Genomic DNA, 19275 nt, shown 5'->3' with positions numbered 1-19275 from the left:
TCTCCAAAGTATAAGTTTGTCACATCTGATTTAGTTTACTTCTAACAGGAAGCTATGTATTTGTTTTGAACTGATTTCAGCTTGGATTCCAGCAATGTTGAACTTTGATCCCTTTTTTCCCTTGGCAGTCCTTCCCTTCTTATGTCCTGCTTAGAGTCTAAACAGACTTTATTGTATATTATTTTTACCACATGACCTTACTACACATATTTTTTAAAAGGAACCCAAATACTGACTATCAACTGTGGTTCTTTTGCAGGGCTAGACTAAAAACTCACTTCTAGTTCTTGACTTTACTATTATTCATTTTATGTTTGAAAACTTACTCATTTGACAAGGCTTTGAAACCTTTAGCCTTTGGACCACATCTGATTCACAGATTGATTTCAAAAAATCAACAAAGAAGAAAAACTTCTATTCAACCATTATTTTCTTTCTTTTCTCTGCTTAGGAGTATATTTGGACAAGAGGGAATAAAACATTGGATAACACGAAATTTGATATACAAGAAAAGTGAGAAGGTAGTAAAAACATTTCACTGCACCTCAGTAAGTTCAAATCACCAGGCCTGGCAAAATATATACCAAGGTATTAAAATAAATGACAGAATCATTATTGAGCTGCTATCAGTGTTACTTAAAACTTGAAGAGAATGGAAGAGGTGCTACTGCACTGAAGAAGGCAAATTTAACCACTTTCAAAGTGAGTCACCCATATGAGCTTGAATTAAATTCTTGGTGAAATTCTAAAATATTATTAAAGAAATACATTGTGAGTATTTAGAAAAGGGAGGCATTCTACCAAAGATATGACAAACTAAGCTCATTTTCTTTTTCGCTGAAGGACTACACTGCCGGTCCAGGGAAATGCTAGAGAATAGAAATAGCACATCTATAGTTCTGTCAAGCATGTGAAAATGTCCTTTATGTGTCACTGTGAACAAAATGGAGACATCACAGGATAATTGAACTGATTTGGACTTTTTTGAATGGCTAGGTACAAATATGAATGACTAAGTCAGGATTCAAAAGACTAGAATGATGGACAAAATCTAATAAAATTAAATTTATAGAGATAAATATAAATTCTTGAAATCAGATTCAAAAAAATCAACCTGACAAGAACAATTTTGGATTATCTTTTTTATTTTCTAATATTCAACCTATCTAATTAAGGAGCAAAATTCATTTTAAAATAGACACAGTTACCTGAGATACTTATGGACTAAATTTCACAATATCTGCAGATAAGTAAATGATTATTTGGGGGAAAAGGAGACTAACCTAAAGAATGGGAGGACATGTAGAAGCAGAGAGGGGAGGAAGAATATAGAGGGAAATGTGTTATGTACCCTAATCAAATCAGTAGCAAACAATGAAGGAAGAATGACTTCTATGGTCTCTCACAAGAAGAGAATAAATGAGGTGGTAAAGAGAAGAATTAAAATAGGAGAAAAGTAAAGGGAACCTTGATTCTGCTAAAGAATGTTCTTATTAGGATGAAAAGAGAAATAGTCTCTAATGGGAAATGACGGCTTTATGACAGCTATAATCTGTAGGGATTTGGCACATAAGAGGGGCAACTATTTCTGAAAGAATCTTGGCCTTCCATTGAAAAGCATCCTACTTCAACAGAAGGGGAATCATCGCTTCTAGGGTCAGCTAATATTCATTATTGGATTGGGATCAGCTAACTCCAAAGAGTGAAGACCATGGATCAGAGAGATTTCATAGCAAATGACAAAAGAAAAATTATCATCAATAGGGCAAGGGGTATTGATGATATTCATAATTAGAACAGGAAAAATCATTTTATGACAAAAATATAATCCTAAAGATATAGCATAGGAGAACTATACACTGATATTATTAGAGTATATAAATTAAAAAAATTTAAATGAAATACTATTTTAAAAAAAAGACTACAACAACTCATCCAAGAAATCATTATGGCTAATTTGGATTAAAATCAGAGGTGCAAGAATAGTTCATTAGTCAAAAAATCAATATAATTAATCATGCTAAGAATAAAAACATGCAAAATCACATTATAATCATCTCGATAGATATATTAAAAAATTTGGCAAAATACAACATCCATTTCTACTAAAACAAAACCAAAACCAAAATCAAAAGCCTTCAAAGTATAATCAGAGGGAATCCTTTTAATAGAACAAAAAATCTGCTTAGAACCAAAAAGGAAACATTATATGCAATGAGGAAAACTATTAACTTTCATAATTAAATATAGGAGTTAAGCAAGAATGTCCATTCTTCTATTATTTATTTTAATTCTAGAAATGTTGGCATTAGTAATAAGACAAAAGAGAAATTAAAGGAATAAACATAAAGAAAAGATAATACTATTCCTATTTTCTGTCATGATAGTTTACTTAAGAAAATCCCAAGGAATCATCAAAGACTAATTGAGACAAACAATAGTTTCAGCAATGCTATAGGCTACAAAATAAAATTTAAAAATAAAAAACACATTTCTATATAATAATAACAAAATCCAAGAGGCAATATAAAGAGAAATATCTTTCAAAATAACTACAAAATACATAAAATATTCGGAGGTCAATCTATCAAAGCACAAAAAATAATTATGTAAATTCAATCACCAAGTTCTTAAAGAAATGATGAACAATAGAAATAGCTGGAGGTATATTCAGCGCTCATCATGGTTGGGCAATGCCACTATAATAAAAATAATAATGTTGTCAAACTTAATTTGCTGTTTTAATACTGTACCAATAAAAAGAACTCAGTAAAATAATGAAATTCATTTGAGGAAACAAAAAAATCTATAATGTCAATGGAAATAATGAAAATAGACAAGGATAAAAGCAGAAGAGCATTTTCAAACCTCTGACTATATTATAAAATAGCAGAACAAAACATTTGTAACTGATAAGACAATAAAGAAGTAGATCAATTAAATAATGAAGACCAAGGAGAATCAAACATTGGAATTCAATAATCTGGTGTTCCATAACCAGAAAAATACAAGTTCTGTAGGAAAGAATTTCCTATTTGATAAAAACTGCTAGGAAAAGTGGAAGGCAGCTTGAAAAAGTTGGTCTTTTACCCATTCCTTATACCATATTCCTCAAGAAGTTTAAAATGGAAATGTGACTAATATCATTCAATAAAAAACATTATGAGTGAAGCAGATCATATACCACTCACAGCAGATATATATGATATTTCATTTTACCAATTACTGGAAATAAATTACTGGATTGAGAGCCAGGCCTAGAGATGGGAGGTCCTAGGTTCAAATATGACCTCAGATACTTCCCAGCTGTGTGACCCTGAGTAAGTCACTTGACCTTCATTGCCTACCACTCTTCTGCCTTGGAGCCACAGTATTGACTCCAAGATGGAAGGTAAGGGTTTAAAAAAATACATGTATTATCATGAAAAACACATTTCCATATTGCCCATTTTATAAGAAAATACTCATATAAAACTAAAACTCCAAACTAAAACCCCAAATAAACTAAAGTGAAAAATCATCTGCATTCTGACTCCAACAGTTCTTTCTCTGGAGGTGGAGAGTGTTCTTTGTCCTAAGATCCTCAGAAATGGCCACACAGGAGATATATTCTTAATCAAATATAGGATAGGGACAATTACAAAAGATAAAATGAATAACTTTGATTAGATGAAACAGAAAGTCTTTTATGTAAATAAAATTAGTGCATCTAGAATTTGGAAAATAGTTTTATGGGAAAAATTTTCATTTCAAATTTCTCATCTAAGAGTTTGGTATTTAAGAAAAATAGATATTAAACATATTCATATAATGGCAAAAGCCATTTCCTATTATGTAAGTTTTTAAAATATATGAGTAAACAGTTCTCAAAAAAATTGGAAACTATTATTAACCATATGGGAAAAAAGTTCCAAATGTGTAATAAAAAGAAAAATGCAAAATAAAGCAGCCTTGATATATTAATGGGATGAGAACTATGAATGCTTACTGCACTTCTGTGCAGTACAAGAACATGCCCATATTTGAAATATTTTGGTTCTCTGTGATAAGATTTTAAAAGAGTTGTTGACAAGCAAGATGGTGAAAATACCATGCCACAAAAGGATCTTTAAGAAAGTAGCGATGTTTAGCTTAGAGAAGAAAATTAATGGGGCAATCAACCAACAAGCACTTATTAAGAGCCTACTATGTGTTTGGCATTTTGATAGGTGCTAGGGATACAAAAACAAAAATAAACTAATCCTTGCCACCAAGGAATTTAAATTCTATTGGAATGAGGGGCAGACAAAATGTACACATTTAAATAAATACAATATATATAAAGTGATTGGGAGAGAAGAGGGCAAAAACATTAGCAACTCAGAGACCAGGAACCTGAGGATATGAGCTTTGAAACAATCTAGTCATTCTAGAAGTGAAAAGGGAGAGCATTCCAAGCCAATGATCAAAGAGAAGAGATTGAAGGTTGTTTTTGAGGCCAGTTTGGAATGTGTAGTGTATATGAAGGAGAGTTCTGGGAATAAACTTGGAAAGGTAGGCTGGAGCCAGATTTTGAATGGCTTTACATGCCAAATTGAAAAGTTTATAATTCTATTCTAGATGCAAAAAGAAGCCATTGAATATTTTTTAGCAGAGAAGTGACACATTCATTCCTATACTTTGGAAATATGGCAGCTGTTTGGAGGATGGACTGGAGAGTGAAGAGCCCTTGGGTAGGGAGAAAAATTAAGAGGCTATTTCAAAAGTTAGAGTGATATGTGATGAGGCCCTGAAGTAGGAAGATGACTGTGTTCATTGAGACTTTAATACTTCAGTGTTTTGTAGGTGGAATCAACATGACCTGACAAATGATTGAGAAGGAAGGGAGAAGGAACATTTGAGGCTGAGTCACTGAAAAAATACAGCACCCTCATCAGAAACTGGCAAGTTAAGAAGATAGTTGGCTTGGAGGGTACAGAAGCATATTTAATGGCTCCTTTTCTGTTTCTCTAGAAATATTAAGAAGTTATTTTTTCTCAAGGCTAAAAATTCTTTCTAGATGTATCTCCTTAGAAAGGTAGGTAATGGGAGGAGCACCTAGGTAGCTCCGTGGTTTGAGAGTCAAGCCTAGAGATAGAGGGTCCTGGGTTCAAATCTGATATCAGATGCTTCTTACCTCAGTGACCATGGGGAAGTCACTTAACCCCCATTGCCTAGCCCTTACTGCTTTTTTGTTTTGCAAAAAATTCTAAGATGAAAGGTAAGTGTTTTTAAAAAAATAAATGAATAAAAATAAAATAAAGGTAGGCAATGGGTTAAGAACAAAAGGCTTTCCTAAGGAAATAGGATTAGAGGTGGAAACCAAAACTAAGAAATATTACCTTTTGTCTAGTTAAAATCATTGGTGAGTCTATGACTTATCCAAGAACCCTCTTTAATTCAGAAAATATTAAAATATTGATAATTGGAAGGGGACTTTTTTCACTTGTTGAGGGGAATGATTAAAGAAGGAATTCATTAAGTTTTGTTGAAGATTTTGTTGTTATTCAGTCATGTTTCAGTCACACCTGACTTTCCATGACCCGTAGAGTTTTCCTGGCAAAGATACTGAAGTGCTTTGCTATTTCCTTCTCCAGCTCATTTTACAGATAAGGAACTGAGGCAAATAGAGTTAATCGACTTGCCCAGGGTCACACAGCTAGTAAGTATCTGAGTCCAAATTTGAACTTAGGAAGGTGAGTCCTCCTGATTCCCAAAAACCCAATGCTCTATTCCCTGCACCTTGTAACTGCTGTAATGCAGGATTGATGCAAGATCTCTTGCATTTGCAAAATCACCCTAGGCAATCCTGGCAGTTAGGGGAATGGAACTTTGACCCAGCAAAGGCCTGTCTCAAGACCTGACTGTTGGAGCTGGGACTATAAATAGAAGCAACCTGGGGGTTCTGATTTCCTTGACCTCACCCAGACACCCAGCTACCCTTTGACTTCCCTTTGGGACCTCGGGAGGGGAAGGGAGGTGTGGTTGGTGGGTTGTGGAATGTGGGAAGGAATTAGTTAAGTTAGCCTAGCCAGGACACCCCTAAACCAAATAATTACCCTCTTTTGTCAAGCTGGTAGACCACTCTACATCAGGGCAGTGGGATTTATCCCTGGCTGAGGGGCTGGTTCTCTCAGCTTGATCCTACCTTCTGAGGCCCTCTGCCAGCACTGGCCATTCACCCATAGCAACAGCTTCTCCAGACTCTCTTCCCTCAGTTTACCCCTGTTGTTTAAATAAACCCCTTGCCTGATTCTGAGAGTTTCCATATTCATTTATAACATCAACCAGGGCTAAGGGGCTGAGGAGAAGGAGGAGGGCTACCACTTGTCTCCAGAGGGGGTTAGAACAAGCATCCATTTTATTCAGGAAGTGAGAGGGCTTCACTTTCTGTTGGTTTCTGGTTTCTCACCAGCAGGGAGGGGCTCCTCAATCCCAACCTTAAAGGAGCCTACGGACAGCAGGGAGACTGTCGGGACATCTCAGCTCAGGCCCACACATCCCTGGCTATCTCAAATCAACAAATACTGTAGTTGTAGGCTCCCTGGCCCAGGAGACTTACTGGTACCTCCAGCTCCCCTAATATCAGCCTGATTACCCCCTTAATACACTGTCCGCTAGTTGAAGATTAAGTAACTACAAATTAAAGACTATTGTTCTGGAATGGTAATATAAAACTGTATTTTAGCATATTAAAACCTTTTCCTCATTCAATATTTTTATAAATGCCACCTCAAATTAGTTTAGAATAGAACAGTGTTTGAGATCATGGTATAGGGATGACTATGCAAGTGTAAATATTTCTCTAATTAAGAAAAATGTTTCTGGAAGATTGCCTAAAATGCGGAATGAATTATTAATCTTTTTTCTAATATGTAGATGAAGGAATCTACAAAAAAAAACAAAAACCATTGAACCTCTGTGTGAGTTGATGAGGTCACTGAAAGATAGAATGTAGAGAGGAGTAGGTCCAGGGTTAGGTGGATAGGATAACAATCCAATAAAGGAGACAGAAGGAGTGGGTAGACTTGTAGGAGGAGAACCAAGAGAGCATTGTCACAAAAATCCAAAGAAGAGAAGCAAGAAGGGTGATGAGCAATGTAAGATATTAAAGGATTGAAAAAGGGTTTTATCTCAGATACTTCCTAGTTGTGTGACCCTGGACAAGTCACTTAACCCTGCTTACCTAGCCTTTTCCCTTCTATCTTAGAGTTTCTAAGACAGGAAGTAAGAGTTTGTTTTTTTAAAAGAAAAAAAAAAAAGGATGAATCTTGGGGTGGGGAGCCAGAGTTATTAGTAAACTTGGTAATTGGACAGCTATGTGTTTCAGTGGATAGAGTTCTGGGTCTGGAAGTAAGGAAGATTTCAGTTAAAATCCCGTTTAACTGTGTGATCCTGGGCAAGTAATTTAATTATTGTTTGCCTCAGTTTTCTCAACTATAAAAAGGGAATAATAATAGCACCTACCCCACAGGATTGTCATGAGAATTAAATGAGCTAAATAATATTTATAAACTACTGCACACCGCCTGGTGCATGTCATCAGTGCTTGTTTCCTTCCTTCCTTCTTTTGGAGAGGGAAATTTCAATAGTGTTGAGGTCAGAAGCTAGATTACAAGGGACTGAGATGTGAGAGAGATGAAAAGAAGTGTAGATCAACAGTAAAGACTTTTTCCCCTGCTGCAAAAGGGAGGAGAGTCAATAAACATTTATTAAGTGCTTACTATATGCCAGGAACTATGTTAAGTACAAGGGATACAAGAAAGGCAAAAACAGCTTCTGCTTTCAAGAGGCTTCTTTTCTAATGGAGGAGGCTAAGTAAGAGAGTATATACAAGATACATACAGAGTACATAGAAAGTAAGCTTGTCACACACACAAAAAAAGTATCCTCACAATCTGATCTGTCCAAATATAGAATGAGCTTTCTTGGAAGGCAGTGAATTCTCCTTTTCTAGAGGTCTTTGAACAGAGGCTGAAGGTCATTTATTGGATATATTTTAGAAGTAATTCTATTTATATATGGGTTAAATCACCTATCAAGTTTCTTCCAACTTTGAAATTCTGTGATTAACTTAATCCTTGAAGTGACACTTCTCTAACCATAGTAGGTTCAATTCAGAAAATAATTCATACAAAACTAACAAAATAGATAAACCATTGGTTAATATAATTTTTAAAAAGAGAAGAAATCAAATCACTAGCATCAAAAATGAAAAAAGTACATTTATCACTAATGAAGATAAAATCAAAGTAATTATTGTTATTTTGCTCAATTCTATGCTAACAAATTTAACAATTTAAATGAAATGGAAGAATACTTACAAAAATATAAATTGTTTAGACTAATAGAAGAAGAAATAGAATATCTAAATCAGTGATTCCCAAAGTGGGCACTACCACGTCCTGGTGGGTGCTACAGGGATCCAGGGGGACAGTGATGGTCACATTTTTTTTGTATTACATTCTATTCTGAGTTCAACAAATAGTTTCATAATTTCCAGGGGGTGCTAAGTAATATTTTTTCTGGAAAGGGAGCAGTAGGCCGAAAAAGTTTGGGAACCACTGATCTAAATAAACCTATTTTAGAAAAAGAAATTGAACAGGCTGTAAGTGAACTTCCTAAGGAAAAAAAAAACCATGAGGACCAGATAGATTTACAAGTGAATTTTATATTCATATTTTACATCCAAATATTTAAAGTTATTTTAATTTAATTTAATATTAATTCCAATTTTAAATAAATTATTTAAAACAATTGGTAAAGGAGTCCTGCCAAACTCCTTTTGTAAAACAAATATGATGCTAATGCCTAAGCCAGGAAAAGCAAAAACAAAAAGAAAATTATAGGTTAATTTCGCTAATGAATATAGAAGAAAAATCCTAAATAAAATATGGCAGAAGACTACAACAATATATAACAAAGATTATACAGCATGAAAAGGATTTATACCAGGTATGCAGGAATGGTTTACTATAAAGAAAACAACTAACATTCCATCAATAAAAAAGTACAAAAAAATATGATTATATCAATAGATGCAGAAAAAGCTTTTGACAAAATACACCATTTATTCTTACTATGAACTCTTGAAAGCATAGGTATAAATGGATTTTCCTTAGAATAATAAGAAGTATATATTTATAACCATTAGCAAACATTATCTGGAAGGGAGGTAAGTTAGCCTTCCCTATAAAATCAGAAGAGAAACAAGGATGTCCATTATCACCAGTATTATTTAATATTGTTTTCAAAATGCTAGTGATAACAATAAGAGAAAAAGAAACTGAGGGAATCAGTATGGGCAAAGAGGTAATAAAACTATCTTTTTCATAGATGATATATTGATATATACATAGAAAATCCTAAAGGCTCAACTAAAAATTAGTTGAAACTATCAATAATTTTAGCAAAGTAGTAAGATATAAAATAAGCCCACATAAATCATCAGCATTTCTATATATTACCTATAATGTCCTGCAAGAAGAGATAGTCCAAGTTAACCCATTTAAACTAACCATAGGTCTGACTGCTCTGTAATCATCCAACTAAGTTACTTTAAGAACGCAATTTATCTGCATTAATACTCATCTCAGAACCTATGGGGCCTGTTGTTTTCTTGTTCTTCCATTCTCTTCTTTACCCATTTTTTCTATCTTTCTCTTTCTTCTTAATCCTTCTCTAAATTCCTTTGTTTGTCCAGTGTTTCTATGTCCTTCCCTAACCTCCTGATTCCCTCTTTGAATCTCTTTCCATCTGTTTGTTCTTTTCCCTATTCTTTCTCTCTTTTCCTTCAAATCTACTTTAATTTCCCACTCTTTCCCCTTTTACTGGTGAGAATAAGGAATGACTTAAAAAAAGTTATTTGTACCATTTTTATTTACTTTTTCTCCCTCACTAGATTATGGGCTCTTTGAAGCTTTAAAATGCCTTTCTTTGTCTTGGATACTCCCATCACACATCTCACAGTGCCAGGCATCTAGAAGACACTCAGAAAAAATTTCTTGATGGTGGCCAAATTCCACTGAATTGCTTTAAAATTTAATTTTTGAAAGTGAATTATAGAAAACATAATCTCTCCAGAACTTTTGAATGAATATATGTGTAAATGACAAAATTAGAACAGTTTTCATTGTGGGAGGCATTTAAAAAATTCAAAAATACTTTATTTTCTCAATTAGATGTAATAATCTTCAACATATATTTTTCAAAATTATAAGATTCAAGCTGTTTCTTTCTCTCCCTCCCCTCCCCAACTCAGACATGGTAAGCAATTTGATTTGGGCCTTACATGTATCATACAAAACACACTTCCACATTGGTCATTGTTGTAAAAGGATGCTCATACAAAACTCAAATCCCAGAATAAAACTGAAATAAACTAATGTAAAAGTTAGTATGTTTTGATCTGCATTCAATTCCAACAGTTCTTTCTCCGGAGGTGGATAACATTCCCTGTCATAAATCCTTCAGAATTGTCCCAGATTATTGCCCTAATGAGAGTAGCCAAGTTTTCACAGTTAATCATCATTCAGTATTGCTGTTACTGTGTACAATGTTCCCCTGGTTCTGTTCATTTTGCTCTGCATCAGTTCATGTAGATTTTTTCAGCTTTTTTGCTGAAAATATCCTGCTTATCATTTCTTATAGCATAATTTATTTAATCACCAACATATACTAATTTGTTTATCCATTCCCCAACTGATAATCCCCTCAATTTCTAATTTTTGCCACCACAAAAAGAGATGCTATAAATATTTTTGTAAAAGCAGGTCTTTCCCTACTTTTTATGATCTCTTTGGAATACAGACCCAGTAGTGGTATCATAAGATCAAAGGGTATGCTCAGTTTTATGGCCTTTTGGACATAGTTCTAAATTGCCCTATAGAATGGTTGGATCAGTTCACAATTTTATTAACAATGCATTAGTGTCCCAGTTTTGCCACATTCCCTCCAACATTTATAATTTTCCTTGACTGTCATATTGGCCAATCTGATACATGTGAGGTGGTACCTCAGGGTTGTTTTCATTTGCATTTCTCCTATCAAGAGTTATTTAGAACATTTTTTTCATGATTATTGATACTTTTGATTTCCTTATCTGAAAATTGGTTGTTTATATCATCCAAGCATTGGGGAATTGGCTTGCATTCTTATAAATTTGATTTAGTTCTCTATAGATTTGAGAAATTTGACCTTTATCAGAACAATCTGTTATACAATTTTCCCCTAATTTGTTGTTTCCTTTCTAATCTTGGTTACATTGATTCTGTTTATGCAAAAGCTTTTTAGTTTCATATAATTAATATTATTCATTTTATATCTTACTCTCTATCTCTTATTTGTTCATAAATTCTCTTCTTCATAGATCTGCCAGGTAAACTATTCTATGTTCCCCTAATTTAGTTATGGTATCACTCTTTAAATCTAAATCACATACCCATTTTGACCTTGTCTTGGTATAAGATGTGAGATTTTGGTCTACATCCAGTTTCTGCCATGGTTTTTCAATTTTTCCAGCATTTTTTGTTAAATAGTGAGATCTTATCCCAAAAGCGTGGGTCTTTGGATTTTTCAAAAACACTAGGTTGCTAAGGTCCTTTACCACTGTATATTATGTATCTAATCTATTCCATTGATTTACAATTCTATTTCTTAGCCAATAACAGACTGTTTTGATGATTACTGCTTTATATATAGTCTGAGATCTGGTGCAGCAAGGCCACCTTTCTTCACATTTCTTGTCATTAGTTCTATTGATATTTTTGACCTTTTGTTCTTATAGATGAATTTTGTTATTTTTTCTAGTTTTATAAAAAATTATTTGGTAGTTTGATCAGTATGGCATTGAATATGTAAATTAATTTAGATATAATTATCATTTTTATTATATTACCCATGAGCAATTAATATTTTTCCAGTTGTTTAGATCTGATTTTATTTGTGCAAAAAATGTTTTGTAATTTTGTTCATGTAATTCCTATGTGTGTCTTGACAAGTAGATTCCCAGGTATTTTATATTGTCTGGACTTATTTTAAATGGGAATTCTCTTTCTATCTCTTGCTGATTAACTTTATTGGTAATATATACAAATATTGATAGTTTGCATGGATTTATTTTATATCCTGCAAGTTTACTGAGATTATTAGTTATTTCAACTAGTTTTCTGGTTGATTTTCTAGGAATCTCTAAGTATATCATCATATCATCTGCAAAGATAAAGAATGATCATTTAGTTTCCTCATTGCCTACCTTAATTCCTTCAATTTATTTTTCTTTTCTTTTTTCTAAATAGCATTTATGCTGCAATATTAAACAATAGTGGTGATAATGGGCATCCTTGCTTCACTTCTGTTCTTATTGGGAAGGTTTCTAACATTTGCATTGTGGATTATACTTGCTGATGGTTTTAGTTAGATACTACTTATCATTTTATGGAATGGCCTATTTATTCCTATGCTTTCTAGTTGTTTTTTTTTTAAAAAAGGAATGAGTTTTGTCAAAAGAAATGTATTTTGTCGAAGGCTTTTTCTGCAGCCATTGAGATAATCATGTGATTTCTGTTAGTCTGATTATTGATATGGGTCAATCATGCTGATAGTTTTCCTAATATTAAACCAACCCTACATTCTTAGTAAAAATCTCACTTAGTCATAGTGAACGATCCTTGTGATAGATTGCTGATCTATATATTTCACCTTGCTATCATTTTATTTAAAATATTTTCATCTAGATCCATTAATGAAATTGGGACTTTAATTTTCTTTCTCTGTTTTTTGCTCTTCCTGGCTTAGGTAACAGTGTCATATTTGTGTCCTAAAAAGAATTTGATAGAATTCCTTCTCTATTTTCCCAAATAGTTTACATAGTATTGGGATCGATTGTTCTTTAAAAGTTTGATAGAATTCTTTGTGAATCCATCTGGCCCTGGGGATTTTTTCGTAGGGAGTTTTTTGATGGTTTGTTCAATTTCTTTTTCTCAGATGGGTTATTTATTTCCTGCATTAGAAAAATATGTGATCAAGCATGTGGTTTGATAGGGATATGACTGGGGTTTTGATGTTAAAGGATCACTTTACTGCAGATATGAATAACATGGAAATAGGTTTTGAAAAATGATACACGTATAACCCAATGGAACTACTTGTCGGATTTGGGAGGGAATAGGAAAAAGTGTGTGTGGGGGTGCGGGAAGCCACCAATCATGAATCATGTAACCATGGAAAAATATCCTAAGGAAAAAAAAGTACTATATCTCATCTTTTGTTAATTTGTGCAATTTATATTTGTGTAAATATTTACCCATTTCTCTTAGATTGTCAGATTTATTGGCATATTATTGGGCAAAATAAGTCCTAATTATTGCTTTAATTTCCTCTTCATTAGCTGTAAGTTCACCTTTTTCATTTTTCATACTGATTATTTGATTTTATTCTTTTCTTTTTAAAATCAAATTAACCAATGCTTTATTTCTTTTCGTAAAACCAATTTCCAATCTTATTTATTAGTTCAATAGTTCTCTTACTTTCAATAGTATTAGTTTTTCCTTTAGTTGTTAGGATTTCTCATTTAGTCTTTAATTGGGGATTTTTAATTAGTTCTTTTTCTAGTTTTCTTAGTTGCATGCACAATTTTTTGTTTTGCTTTTTTCTCTATTTTATTGTTGTAACCATTTAGAGATATAATTTTCCCCCTACATAATGCTTTGACTGCGTCCCATAAATTTGTATATGTTGTCTCCTCATTGTCATTCTCCTTAATGAAATTATTGATTGTTTCTATAATGTTCTTTGACCCATCTGCTTTTTAGCTTTAGGTTATTTAGTTTCTAATTTTTAGTTGTCTTTTCATGGTCCATTATCAATTGACTATAATTTTTATTGCATTATAATCTGAAAAGGATTCACTTATTCTGCTTTTCTGCTTTTCTGAATGGATTTTTGAAATCTTCCTTGAATTCTTCCAGTGGCTGAAACCAATTCATATTTTTCTTTGAACTTTTGCATGTATTTTTTTTTTTGCTTTCACTGATCTCCTTTTGTGTCTGTGCCTTGCTCTTCTTTGTTTCCATAAACATTTTCTATGTTAGGTGCTTTTTTTTATGTTTGCTCATTTTCACCCAGCCTTTTTCTTGACTTTCACTTTTATTTTAAAGGTAGGCTCTGTTCTCGGATTAGAGAAGCACTTTCTTAAATGTCAGTTTTTCCTTGCAACTACCTTTAGTTCTATTTCTAGGTTTCTGCAAGTTTCAGTTCTTCCTAGGTGGTATGATGGCCTTTGAAAGCTTTGAGAGCTTTGAAAGCCACCTCCAACTGCTGATTCAATCACCTCCTGGGACTACTGAAGGCTTATAGAGCTCAGAACACTATGAGTTACCCTGTGCTGGGGCTTAGGACCTAGGCTCAGACTTGGCAAGGGGCTTTTGGTCTTACTCTCAGCTTGATTAGGTCAGGAACACTCTGGGCTGTCTTGCCTTAGGGCTTATAACTTCAGCTTGAGTTTAGGTAGGGGTTCTGAGCTTATACAGGCCAGGCCCACTATAAGGATTACCTTGTGCTGGGGTTCAGGTCTTCACTGCTACAAAAGGCATTAAAAAATCTATAGTTTTTAATGATAGGAAGACCAAGAGACCATTTTCTAAAATGAGTCAGTACTTCCAGAATCCCCTTTCTTTCTTGGTCCTATTAAATCTGAATAAATATATCTAATTGTAAGATGTAGCTATTTGTTTTGGCATTTCTGATTCCATAGATTATTTTTCCTTTTCAGACCACTAAAATTTGTGTAATTAAATAAAATATGGTTATTATTGTGTTTATTTTGCTTTTATGTCTGGCATTTAATTTAGTAATAAACACATTAAACACATTGCTATTTTATGAATTGAATTAATAAATAAATTTCATAGAGCACACAACAAAAGTACTCCCCATATTTTTTCCCACATAATATAGCTTCTGGAATATTTTAATCAGCTAAATAGCTATTCTAATACTTTAAAAATAGATTATTAGTACAGTAAAATCAAATGTTCTCAATGACATTTTGATGGCTTTATTATGACTTAATTAGCCAATGAAGTCCATAAGGAAATGTTAATAAACTCTCTTTTCACAAGTTAATATATAATATGTCAAATGAAGGAGATATTGCTGCTGTACACTAAGGATGAATTCAAGGGCTAAGGATACCTTTTTTTGTTCTAGTTCCCACTCTTCAAAGAACACTAGGGAAATAGTGCTATTCATGATGGTTTGTCCAATGGAGGGCAAAAATGATTCTTACTCTGAGGATAGACATGGCTCCTTTAGATGTTTAAAAAGGAATACACACACAGTCAGAATCACTAATCTTGGATATTTTATGGCCTCTGAATCCTTAGAGTCTCATAAATGGTTCAGAGGTAGTTTGTAATTTTAAATTTAGTTAAGTAGATTAATAATAGTTTCAGTTCATCACCAGCTAAATGGTACCTGAGTTATAGAATTATAAAAGTCATCTTCCTCATTTCATAGATGAGGAACTGAGGGTCAGAAAGGTTATTGACTTTGCTCAAAGTCACATGGGTAATAAGAAATGAGACTGGATCTATGATTTTATTAGTCAGGAAACTCCAGGTGAGAAAACTCCTCAGTGCTGACCTGTAACTATTTTGTAATTTGTAGTTATAGATTGCAAAATGCCCTTTGACAGTTAGATGAAGTCATTGGATCCTTTCTCAGAATAACCATTTTAAATGCATAAGATTAAATACATAGGATTACAAAGGAAACTAATTTTACTGAAATATAGTCATCAAAAGTTTAAAGTTACCAAAATAAGTTCATAGACTGCAGATTAAGAACTTCTGTTGTTAGAGGATTGCCTGGGGTACATTAAGTGACCCACTTAGTCAAATAGCCTATATATACCAGAAGTGTGACTTGAACCCAAGACTTTCTGATTAAAAAGCCTTACCTGTTTTGCCAAGGAACTCTTGAAATTTAAGAGTTCCTTGGTAGACTTCGCTCCTCTCCCCAAGGACACCTATCATAATTGCTCACACATGACAGCAAAAGCGTGATCTCTGAGATTATTTTGAAACTAGACATCTTCTAGACCATTGCTGCTTCTTCTGCATTGTGTTTCTTTTCTTGAGTACAGGTGAAACAGGATTTCAGAATTTCTTCTGAAATGGATACTTTATAGCCTTGGAACATACTTCATGGACTCAAGAGGTATGGGTGAGTTTTAGGAGGGGATGTCCCTTGGAACTTCGGTAACACTTATCAGTGGAGAAGATGAACCTAAGCCATACCCTGGTTTGCCAAAAGGCATGCACATTGAAGGAGTTGCTTAGACAGCACCAAGCTGAGGTGAAGATGAAATATATGTTCAACAGTGAACATGAAGTGTTTAACATTTTACATTTGATATTTATATATATATATATATTTAGGTCTTTGTCAATGCATTCTAGTGAGAAGTAAGCTGGGAGAAAGGAGATCTAAGTTCTAATTCCAGATCTTCTATGAACTATTTATGTGATCTTTAAAAAACTCTAAATGATTTTAAATTTTAATTAGAAATTTGCCATTTACCAGCAACATAAATAACCAAACTTGTTTGGCAATTCTTTATATTTAATTGAATAAATTTCAGCATATAATATATTCCATACTTTTTTAATCCATCCTAATAGGTCTCTATCATGATCCTATTTCTAGTGAACACCAAATGTCAGATAATACTTGTGCTACAAGAGGAGTTGGGGATCCTAGGGGCATTATAATCAGTGACCAAGGTGACTTTGGAAGGCCAAAGTTAAGGAGTGGGTTCCTGTCACCAAACTGGGCTATTTAGATATAATCTTTGCAAGAGATCTATGCTTTCTTCCTTCCTATCAAGGAATTAGAGATCATAGACTTCTTCCTGGGGCCCGCACTGAAGGAGGAGGTTCTGATGATCATGGCTATTCAGAAATAGACTAGAGCTGGACAACATACCAGGTTCAAGGCTTTTGTGGCCACTGGGGAACATGATGCCATGTTGACCGAGGTATCAAGTGCTCTAAAGAAGTAGCCATAGCTATTTGTGGTGCTTTCATCTTGGTCAGGCTATCCACCATTCCTAAGAGATGTGGCTACCGGGGGAAAAAATTGGCAAGCTTCATACACTGCTCTGCAAGGTCACTGGCATTGCTGATCAGTTCTGGCACTTCTGACCCTTCTCTCCGAGGTACTGATATTATCTCAGTTCCTAGTCCTAAGAAGTTACTGATGATGACTAGAATTGATGACTAACTACCCTTTTGCCATGGACTGTGCTGCCCCACTGGCAACTTTATTAAAGTTACCTCTGATGCCATCTCTAAAACATTTGGCTATCTAACTCCAGGTTTGTGGAAAGAAACTTTATTCACTAAGTCTCTCTATCAGAAATTTACCAACCATCTTGTAAAGACTCATACTTGTGTGTTGGTCCAAAGGACCCAGGCAACTGCTTGGGGCATCACATGGATTCTGGATTTGTTTATTCATTCCCATTTCCTAATATGATCATAGTTAGTGAGACCTCCATTTTTCTGGTTATGTTTCTGTTTTGTATTATTTAACAAATTGCGTATTTAGTTATATACTTTATTCTTGGTGTTAATAGTACCGTAATACTCTATTTCATTTTGGTACCAAAATGTATTTAACTCTCCTATTGTTGGATATACCTGTTTCTTTCTGGTGTGTGTGTGTGTGTGTGTGTGTGTGTACACACACACAGATGCATGTGATTTTTAAAATAACATATAAAATTGCTACAAAAAATCTTTGAACAGAGAGTTGTTTTTTTATTTGTTTTGATAACACTCACAAGGAATGTTCACAACAATAGCATTATTTGATCAAGGGGTGTGATTATTTTGGTAATTTGCACTCTAAATTGCTTGTATGGCTATAAGAATGTGATCGGCTGCAGAAAGTTATCTGTGAAAGCCTGAATACTCTCATATATTATTTTCATTCATTTCACTCAATATCTTTATAGTCTTTGCTCCTTTCTCATATCCATATTGGGGTACTGAGGAGGTAGAGTCCAAATTTCACTATCATTACCAATGAGGAAAGATCACTTTATAAAAGCCAGTAGATTTTTTTTCCACTTGCAATCTGTTTGCTGTCCTGCCGATTTCATCTATAAATAATCACAGGATAATCTGGTTTAGCTGAGTTTCATGCCAAACTTTCTTCAGGCTTGTTTACTCCTTAGATTTTTTTTTGTACTGCTTTGTGATGCTTGTAATTGTCAGTCATGGTCCTCCATAATATTTTGCAAATGAGCTTTAGTCTGAACAGATGTTGCCCTTAGATACCATCTCTCCATTTGACAAGGAGATTAAGTATCTGTTGGTTGAAGTTGTTCCTGGACTTTTTTACCCTTTTTTGGAGGCATTTTTAAAATCTGTTAAACTGTTGAAAAGAGGGAACTTCTTTACTTTCATCCATTTCCAATTTTTCAATCAATAACTTCCTTAAACAGATTGAATTGGTGCTGTTGTGGTTATGCATAACTTTATCCTTTATTCCATTTTGTGATTCATAACCTTTATCCACCACAGTCTTTTCCATCTTTTCTTTTTTTCTTTCCTTGCCTTGTAGCCGCCAAATACCAAAATCTATAGTACTTTGTTTAGATCTTATAAAGTTTTTTATAGGATTTTTCTGCATCTTTCTCTGCAATGGATATTGGCAAATAAATTGGAATTATCTTCCCCAAATTATGTCTGATTATGTTCATCTCACTCAAATAGTCTATGAAATAATGTTTCTTGTTACTGTGATGCAAACAATAAAAATAGCCATATGTAAGTGATTTTATTCACCCCTTTGAGAAGAACCTGTAACCTCAGAACTGTCCTTCCATTTGTAGGCAATTTCTTTATGTTTTTTATTTTTATTTTATATACATTGAAAAGGCAGAGATGTATATGACTTAATTGTTTTAGAGATGTGTCAACTTGATCCAGGAGGCTTTGTTATAGTGATAGAGCAGAGGACTTGGAGTCCAGAAGAGTGGCATTCAAATCTTTCTTCAGACTCTTACCAGGTATAGAATCCTTGGCAAGTCATGAAATATTTCTCAGCCTCATTTTCTTAATCTATACCATAGAGATAATAATAGTACCTATTTCTCAGCGTTGTTGTAAGGATAAAACTCTCTCTCTCTCTCTCTCTTTCTCTCTCTCTCTCTCTCTCTCTCTCTCTCTCTCTCTCTCTCTCTCTCTC

General features: G+C 33.8%; 1 pseudogene; it reads left to right on the top strand.

The window, feature by feature from the left end:
- LOC123233992 overlaps positions 1 to 17301 on the top strand; it is a 141165-nt pseudogene extending 123864 nt beyond the window's left edge.
- The last annotated feature ends 1974 nt before the right edge of the window (positions 17302 to 19275 follow it).

Source organism: Gracilinanus agilis, chromosome 2, assembly GCF_016433145.1.
Source record: "Gracilinanus agilis isolate LMUSP501 chromosome 2, AgileGrace, whole genome shotgun sequence".
In the NCBI taxonomy this organism is placed as follows: Eukaryota; Metazoa; Chordata; class Mammalia; order Didelphimorphia; family Didelphidae; genus Gracilinanus; species Gracilinanus agilis.
This window is presented reverse-complemented; position numbering and strand designations above follow the sequence as displayed.